This window comes from Schistocerca piceifrons, chromosome X, assembly GCF_021461385.2.
Source record: "Schistocerca piceifrons isolate TAMUIC-IGC-003096 chromosome X, iqSchPice1.1, whole genome shotgun sequence".
Lineage (NCBI taxonomy): Eukaryota > Metazoa > Arthropoda > Insecta > Orthoptera > Acrididae > Schistocerca > Schistocerca piceifrons.
The window spans coordinates 621383440-621391837 of record NC_060149.1 but is presented as its reverse complement, the minus strand read 5'-3'; positions in this window follow the sequence as shown (position 1 = coordinate 621391837).

Here is an 8398-nt window from a genome sequence, read left to right as displayed (position 1 = left end):
GAGAAATGTACAAATGAGTTGTCGACTCTACTGTCTACAGATCTCCCTGCGAAATATAACAGATCACTCTGTTAACATCTATTTCTTAATGGCAAACACATTTACATGTGCATATGCAGGCCTAAATAGAGAGACGTTACGTTGTCCTTTGTGTGGGAACAGACCAAAACATTCCTCTATCACCTCGCAATGGATAAACTGAGTAAAACCTTTCAGAAGGAAATAAACAAGCACGAAATATTTCTCCCTCCTTCTGTTCTGCTGAATAGTTCATCAAACTATTAACGTATGTACAAATACCAGTATTCATTAATGGAGGTTTGAGTAGCCGGGAAGAGGGAAGGGGTTTCAGAAGTAATCGTGCGACCAGATAAAACTGATGTATCTAAAATTAACTATGAAAAACTTTCTCAGCTTCCACTGGTGGTTGCAAAACTGATAATAGTAACCCATTTGTTAAATACATGATAAATTACTATTGTAAGAAAACCTACAGGAAAAGTGGGGCCTTCTGAATGCAGGTGTGTCATTATTACAACGAATTTAATCTCTTTCAAATAGTCAGAGACAAGGCTTCCGGATTACATACAGCTGTTAGTATTTAAGTCAGACAGGATGGGTTACGAAGGATCAATGTGGCAACACACTGACGTAGTAGCCTTAAGGTGTCTCAACGTTTGAAAATGTATTTTAAACCATAAACTGTATACACTCAATACGCACTGTGCCTAAGATATAACATTATTGTAGAATGTTATTTAGGAGCTATGTACTTATAAATAAAATATGGTATTTATTTTTACTCTGCATAAAACCAATTGCAGTAACAACATACATATCTCCTCGGAACTTTGTCTGCTTGCCTTCCCAAATTTAGCAAAATACACTATGTGATCAAAAGTGTCCGGACACCTGGCTGAAAACGACTTAAAAGTTCGTAGTGCCCTCCTCCGGTAATGCTGGAAACAGTATGGTGTTGGCCCACTCTTAGCCTTGGTGACAGCTTCCACTTTCGCAGGCATACGATCAATCAGGTGCTGGAAGGTTTCTTGGGGAATGGCAGCCCATTCTTCACGGAGTGCTGCACTGAGGAGAGGTATCGGTGTCGGTCGATGAGGCCTGGCACGAAGTCGGCGTTCCAAAACATCCTAAAGGTGTTCTATGGGATTCTGATGAGGATTCTGTGCAGACCAGTTCATTACAGGGATGTTATTATCGTGTAACCACTCCGCCACAAGCCCTGCGTTATGAACAGGTGCTCGATCGTGTTGAAAGATGCAATCGCCATCCCCGAATTGCTCTTCAACAGTGGGAAGCAAGAAGGGTGCTTACAACATCAATGTAGGCCTGTGCTCTGATAGTGCCACGCAAAAAACAAAAAGGGGTGGAAGCCCTCTCTATCAAAAACACGACCACACCATAACACCACCGCCTCCGAATTTTACTGTTGGCACTACACACGCCGACACATGACGTTCGCTGGGCATTTGAAACACCCACATCCTGCCATCGGATCGCCACATTGTGTACCGTGATTCGTCACTCCACACAACGTTTTCCCACTGTTCAATCGTCCAATGTTTACGCTCCTTACACCAAGCGAGGCGTCGTTTGGCATTTATCGCCGTGATGTGTGGAATATAAGCAGCCGCTCGACCATGAAATCGAAGTTTTCTCACCTCCCGCTTAACTTTCATAATACTTGCAGTGGATCCTGATGCAGTTTGGAATTCCTGTGTGATGTTCTGGATAGATGTCTGCCTATTACCGATTACGACCGTCTTCAACTGTTGGCGGTCTCTGTCAGTCAACAGACGCGGTCAGCCTATACGCTTTTGTGCAGTACGTGTCCCTTCACGTTTCCACTTCACTATCAAAAAGGAAACAGTGAACCTCGGGTTGTTTAGGAGTTTGGAAATCTCGCGTGCAAACGTATGACACTAGTGTCTCCCAATCACCTGACCACGTTCGAATTCCGTGAGTTCCGCGGAGCGTCTCATTCTGGTCTCTCAGGATGTCTAATGACCACTGATGTCGTTGATATGGAGTACCTGGCAGTAGGTGGCGGCACAATGCACCTAATATGTATGTTTTTGGGGTTGGCCGGATACTTTTGATCACATAGTGTAGTATTGGTCTGCCAGAGTTTGTTTTCAGTTAGACGTGTCTCAGAAAAATTCTTATCATGCAGCTTATCTGAAGAGGACAATAACTTGCTCATTTTCTGCATCCTTTTTCTTCACGCATTATTAATTGTATCGAACAGGGATACTGTAATCGCTAACCCTATAGCAGTAATAATTACTGGCAAACTAATGCATAAAATGATTGTAATACTACATTTTCTTCTGTGTCTTTTCGCAGCTGTCCAAATGTTGGTCTTCTGGCATTATTTTTCGGTATCACTTGTGACACACAAATTCTATTTAGTTATTCATCCTCTGGACGAAAAATCCGTTTTCATACTTTATGTACAAAAGCACTTTAAGTTATAAACACCTAAGGCGTATTCTTTGATCGTACGCAAACTCTCATAAAACCTAAGGACGAGCTACGAAATTAATGAAATTCGCGAATACATTCAAAGCTAAGTGAGTTTGTTTTGCAGATTAATTTAGATAATCTGATAGCTTTTTCTCACCAGCCAGATGTGAAACGGAGATGCGTCTACATGAACGTATATTCTGAAGAGACTTCGCGTTAAACTCGCTTTAAAAGCAGAACGGAGACGAGCTGTACCTCGTTCTCGCATTTACCTTAGGAGCAGCTTAATGAAGTTTCATTAACTCCGTACCATTTCACCGTGGATTCATTAAAATCTTATGGAAAGACATCTGGACGACAGACTATAAATACCGAACTGAGACTGCATAGTATGAATTGCAGAACGAGATCTAAATATTATTCTATACTGCATTTGAATATTAAGGATGCTACTGATAATATACACTCCTGGAAATTGAAATAAGAACACCGTGAATTCATTGTCCCAGGAAGGGGAAACTTTATGGACACATTCCTGGGGTCAGATACATCACATGATCACACTGACAGAACCACAGGCACATAGACACAGGCAACAGAGCATGCACAATGTCGGCACTAGTACAGTGTATATCCACCTTTCGCAGCAGTGCAGGCTGCTATTCTCCCATGGAGACGATCGTAGAGATGCTGGATGTAGTCCTGTGGAACGGCTTGCCATGCCATTTCCACCTGGCGCCTCAGTTGGACCAGCGTTCGTGCTGGACGTGCAGACCGCGTGAGACGACGCTTCATCCAGTCCCAAACATGCTCAATGGGGGACAGATCCGGAGAACTTGCTGGCCAGGGTAGTTGACTTACACCTTCTAGAGCACGTCGGGGGGCACGGGATACATGCGGACGTGCATTGTCCTGTTGGAACAGCAAGTTCCCTTGCCGGTCTAGGAATGGTAGAACGATGGGTTCGATGACGGTTTGGATGTACCGTGCACTATTCAGTGTCCCCTCGACGATCACCAGTGGTGTACGGCCAGTGTAGGACATCGCTCCCCACACCATGATGCCGGGTGTTGGCCCTGTGTGCCTCGGTCGTATGCAGTCCTGATTGTGGCGTTCACCTGCACGGCGCCAAACACGCATACGACCATCATTGGCACCAAGGCAGAAGCGACTCTCATCGCTGAAGACGACACGTCTCCATTCGTCCCTCCATTCACGCCTGTCGCGACACCACTGGAGGCGGGCTGCACGATGTTGGGGCGTGAGCGGAAGACGGCCTAACGGTGTGCGGGACCGTAGCCCAGCTTCATGGAGACGGTTGCGAATGGTCCTCGCCGATACCCCAGGAGCAACAGTGTCCCTAATTTGCTGGGAAGTGGCGGTGCGGTCCCCTACGGCACTGCGTAGGATCCTACGGTCTTGGCGTGCATCCGTGCGTCGCTGCGGTCCGGTCCCAGGTCGACGGGCACGTGCACCTTCCGCCGACCACTGGCGACAACATCGATGTACTGTGGAGACCTCACGCCCCACGTGTTGAGCAATTCGGCGGTACGTCCACCCGGCCTCCCGCATGCCCACTATACGCCCTCGCTCAAAGTCCGTCAACTGCACATACGGTTCACGTCCACGCTGTCGCGGCATGCTACCAGTGTTAAAGACTGCGATGGAGCTCCGTATGCCACGGCAAACTGGCTGACACTGACGGCGGCGGTGCACAAATGCTGCGCAGCTAGCGCCATTCGACGGCCAACACCGCGGTTCCTGGTGTGTCCGCTGTGCCGTGCGTGTGATCATTGCTTGTACAGCCCTCTCGCAGTGTCCGGAGCAAGTATGGTGGGTCTGACACACCGGTGTCAAGGTGTTCTTTTTTCCATTTCCAGGAGTGTAATATTATTGCGAAAATTTATCTATTAGGGCTTTCGCCGCATATTGTATAATTGCAGAACGGGATCTAAATATTATTCTATACTGCATTTGAATATTAAGGATGCTACTGATAATATAATATTACTGCGAAAATTTATCTATTAGGGCTTTCGCCGCATATTGTATAACAAGTAGTCATTTTATCGCAGCTAGCGAAAACTGAACCGAATTAGACCAGCTAATATTATAATGTAAACTAGGTGCCAAATTTCAATTGTTTTCATAACTATAACAAGGTGTTTCATACTGCAAAAGGGGCCTGATAAATACAATTGTTCATTTTCCTTTTCTCTGATGTCTCACAAACTTTACAAAGGCTTAGTAAAGAACAAAAGATTAAATATTGTGATTGAGTGTTGGAAGTGCAACCCCAAATTTGAATACATTTTCTTTCTATTTCTTTGTCTCTCGGAATATATTTTTTTGCTCTTTAGAGGGTCCATAACGTCCGTATAGTCGTGTGTGTGCCACATAAAGGTACATAATGTTTTGGCTTGTCAGTGTAATCCTGCACGTTTATCGTCTCTGGCTTAATCAAGTGCTAATCCCCAAGTCAACAAGCCAGAGACGATAAACAAGCAGATTTTATACTGGCGAGCCAATGCCCACCACGACGTTGGATGCCACCTGGTGGCGTTGCAGGCACGTGTCGCGGTAACGAAAGTATGTAAGCGGAGCAGACACGGACGGGGAATCATCCAAGCGAAAATGTGGGCTCCAAATGGGAAAATCCATTGAGACAAGAGACTTTGACAAAGGGCCCATTATTACGCAGAGCCTGTGAACGAATATCTCGAAACCCGTATTAGATGTCGAATTCTCACGGGCTACTCTAAGCATCTACAGAAAGAGGGCACATTGTTGAACATGGAGCTCCGTAGCAGACTACCCCTTCGTTGACCCAACGACATTGCCAGTCACAATTGCAGTGGGCACGGGACCATCTGTATTCAACCGACGATCAATAGAAACGTGTCAGCTCTTCAGATGAATCACATTTTTCGCCGTCATCGAGGTGAACTGCGGCTCGAATCATGTAGCGCGCAGCGGACGTGGGCTGGTGGGGGCAGTATTATGCTCCAGGAGTCTCCAGCGCTTGCATGAGACCTGTCGTCGCAATCGAAGACAGGCTGACAGCTGCGAACCACCTGCATCCCTTCATGATTGATGTCTTCCCAGACGGCGATGTCATCTTTCAGCAGTTTAATTGTTCGCGTCTCGGAGCCAGAACCGTGCTACAGTGGTATGAGGAGCATTATAGTGAACACAAGTTGATGTCTCGGTGACCAAATTCGCATGATGTAAATCCTATGCAAACCATCTTGGTGGCTGTCAGGCACATTCACCGCATATTCATATCAGTGGCCTGTTATTTACACGAGTTACATGACCTCCCCGTAGACATCTAATGCCACATACTTCTACAAACTTACCAACAAACTGTCGGATCTCTTATTCACAGAATCAGTGATGTATTTCTTTCCAAAGACGGAAAGACAAGCTATTAGGCAGATGCAAAGATGAACAAAACAATCAGTCGCCTTTAATAACAGCAGACATAATTTCGATCGCATTGAACAGTTCAAACTTATGAGTGAAATGACAGATGAAAAAAATTAAAGACAAGCAGAAGTGACAATTAGACTGCAAAACATTAACAGAGCCTACTACAAAAGCTTCTAGCATGTACACACAACAAAAAAAGTTTTCCATCACCCCGGTTCCCAGAACTCCTGAAGATAGACGTTGCTTGTGGAAACTGTTTCACAGACGTAGTCCCTTTGACCATTCAGAGATGTCACTAAACCCGCCCAAATATGTAAACAACCATGCATGAGCAGTTCCTATTAAACGGAGGGCCTCCGACATTCGATCAGTTCCAGTCATTCCACCAGGAAGGAGGTACATGGCTCGTGTTGTCTGTAGTTCAACCATGCCTAGACGGTCAATACCGCGGTTCGATAGCGTCCGCAGTGTTACTTCGTGCCAGGAAGGGCTCTCAACAAGAGAAGTGTCCAGGCCTCTCGGAGTGAACCAAAGCTATGTTCTTCGGACATGGAGGGGATACAGAGAGACAGGAACTGTCGATGTTCAGGCCGCTCAAGGGCTACTACTGCAGTGGATGACCGCTACGTACGGATTATGGCTCGGAGGAACCCTGACAGCAATGCCACCATGTTGAATAATGCTTTTCTTGCATCCACAGGACGTCGAGCTACGACGCAAACAGTGGGCCATAGGCTGCATGGTACGCAACTTGACTCCGGAGTAATTGCCGCGCGGGATAGCCGCATGGTCTGGGGCGCCTTGCCACGGATCGCGCGGCTCTCCTCATCGGAGGTTCGAGTCATCCCTCGGACATGGGTGTGTGTGTTGTCTTTAGCGTAAATTAGTTTAAGTTAGTTTAATTAGTGCGTAAGCCTAGGGACCGACGACCTGAGGAGTTTGGTCCCATAGAACCTTACCGCAAATTTCCAAAAAATTAATTCCCGACGTCCATGGCGAGGTCCATCTTTGCAACCACGCCACCATGCAGCGCTGTGCAGATGAGCCCAAAATTTGAAATTTGTGGTAAGGTCATCGGTCCCTAGCCGGCTGCTGTGGCCGAGCGGTTCTAGGCGCTTGAGTCCGGAGCTGCGCTGCTGCTACAGTCGCAGGTTCTAATCCTCCCTCGATCATGAATGTGTCTGATGTCCTTAGGTTAGTTAGGTTGTAGTAGTTCTAAGTCTAGGGGACTGATGACCTCAGATGTTAAGTCCCATAGTGCTTAGAGACATTTTACCCATTTGAAGTGGCCGCAAAGGCTGCACGATACATGAGATTTGTGGTGAGCTCATCGGTCCCTAGCCGGCTGCTGTGACCGAGCGGTTCTAGGCGCTTCAGTCCGGAGGCGCGCTGCTGCTACGGTCGCAGGTACTAATCCTCCCTCGATCATGAATGTATCTGATGTCGATAAAGCAACCATATCGGCAGCATATTGGCGAGGCATTCGTCTTCATGGACGACAGTTCGCGCCTCAACGTGCACATCTCGTGAATAACTTCCTTCAGGATAAAGACATCGCTCGACTAGAGTGGCCAGCTTGTTCTCCAGACATGAACCCTATCGAACATGCCTGGGATAGATTGAAAAGGGCTGTTTATGGACAACGTGTCCCACCAACCACTCTGAGGGGGCTACGCCGAATTTCCGTTGAGGAGTGGGACAATTTGGACCAACAGTACCTTAATAAACTTGTGGATAGCATGTCACGATGAATACAGGCATGCATCAATGCAAGAGAACATGCTACTGGGTATTAGAGGTACCGGTGTGTACAGCAATCTGGACCACCACCTCTGAAGGTCTAGCTGTATGGTGGTACAACATGCACTGTGTGGTTTTCAAGAGCAATAAAAAGGGTAGAAATGATGTTTATGTCGATATCTATTCCAATTTTCTGTACAAGTTCGAGAACTCTCGGTACCGACGTGATGCAAAACTTTTTTTGATGTGTGTAAATTACTGAGACAGAAAACTGAAATGAAATTAGCCAGGGTGTTAAAAAAAGCGTCCAATACCTGGGAAAGTGGTAGCACTCATCGAAACAAGAAAAATAAGTCCAATAGACATGTGTCCGGGAAAGCTTACTTTCCAAGATAAACACGTGTTTATAGGAAGGCCTGCGCGACCGTTGGTTGCGGATGTTAGCACTGTCGTTGCATTGCGCTCCGTCAAATGCAACGGCAGGATATTATGATGTACTACTTACAGTCTACCCGTCATTAGGTGGTCTGCTGTCAGTTGCGTCGTTAGAGTCGTGTTGTAGGCTACATCAGTTTTCATCGTGTTTATGTGTCTTATTGTACAGTGTGCTCAATCCTGGGTACGTATCATGGTGTTTTACCTTCTTCCAAACGTGGATTCAGTTATGTGTTTACCGTTATTGCTCTGTGTGCATATACAAATGGTGTAGTACATTTACATTTTGTTTCTTCCGACACTTTTT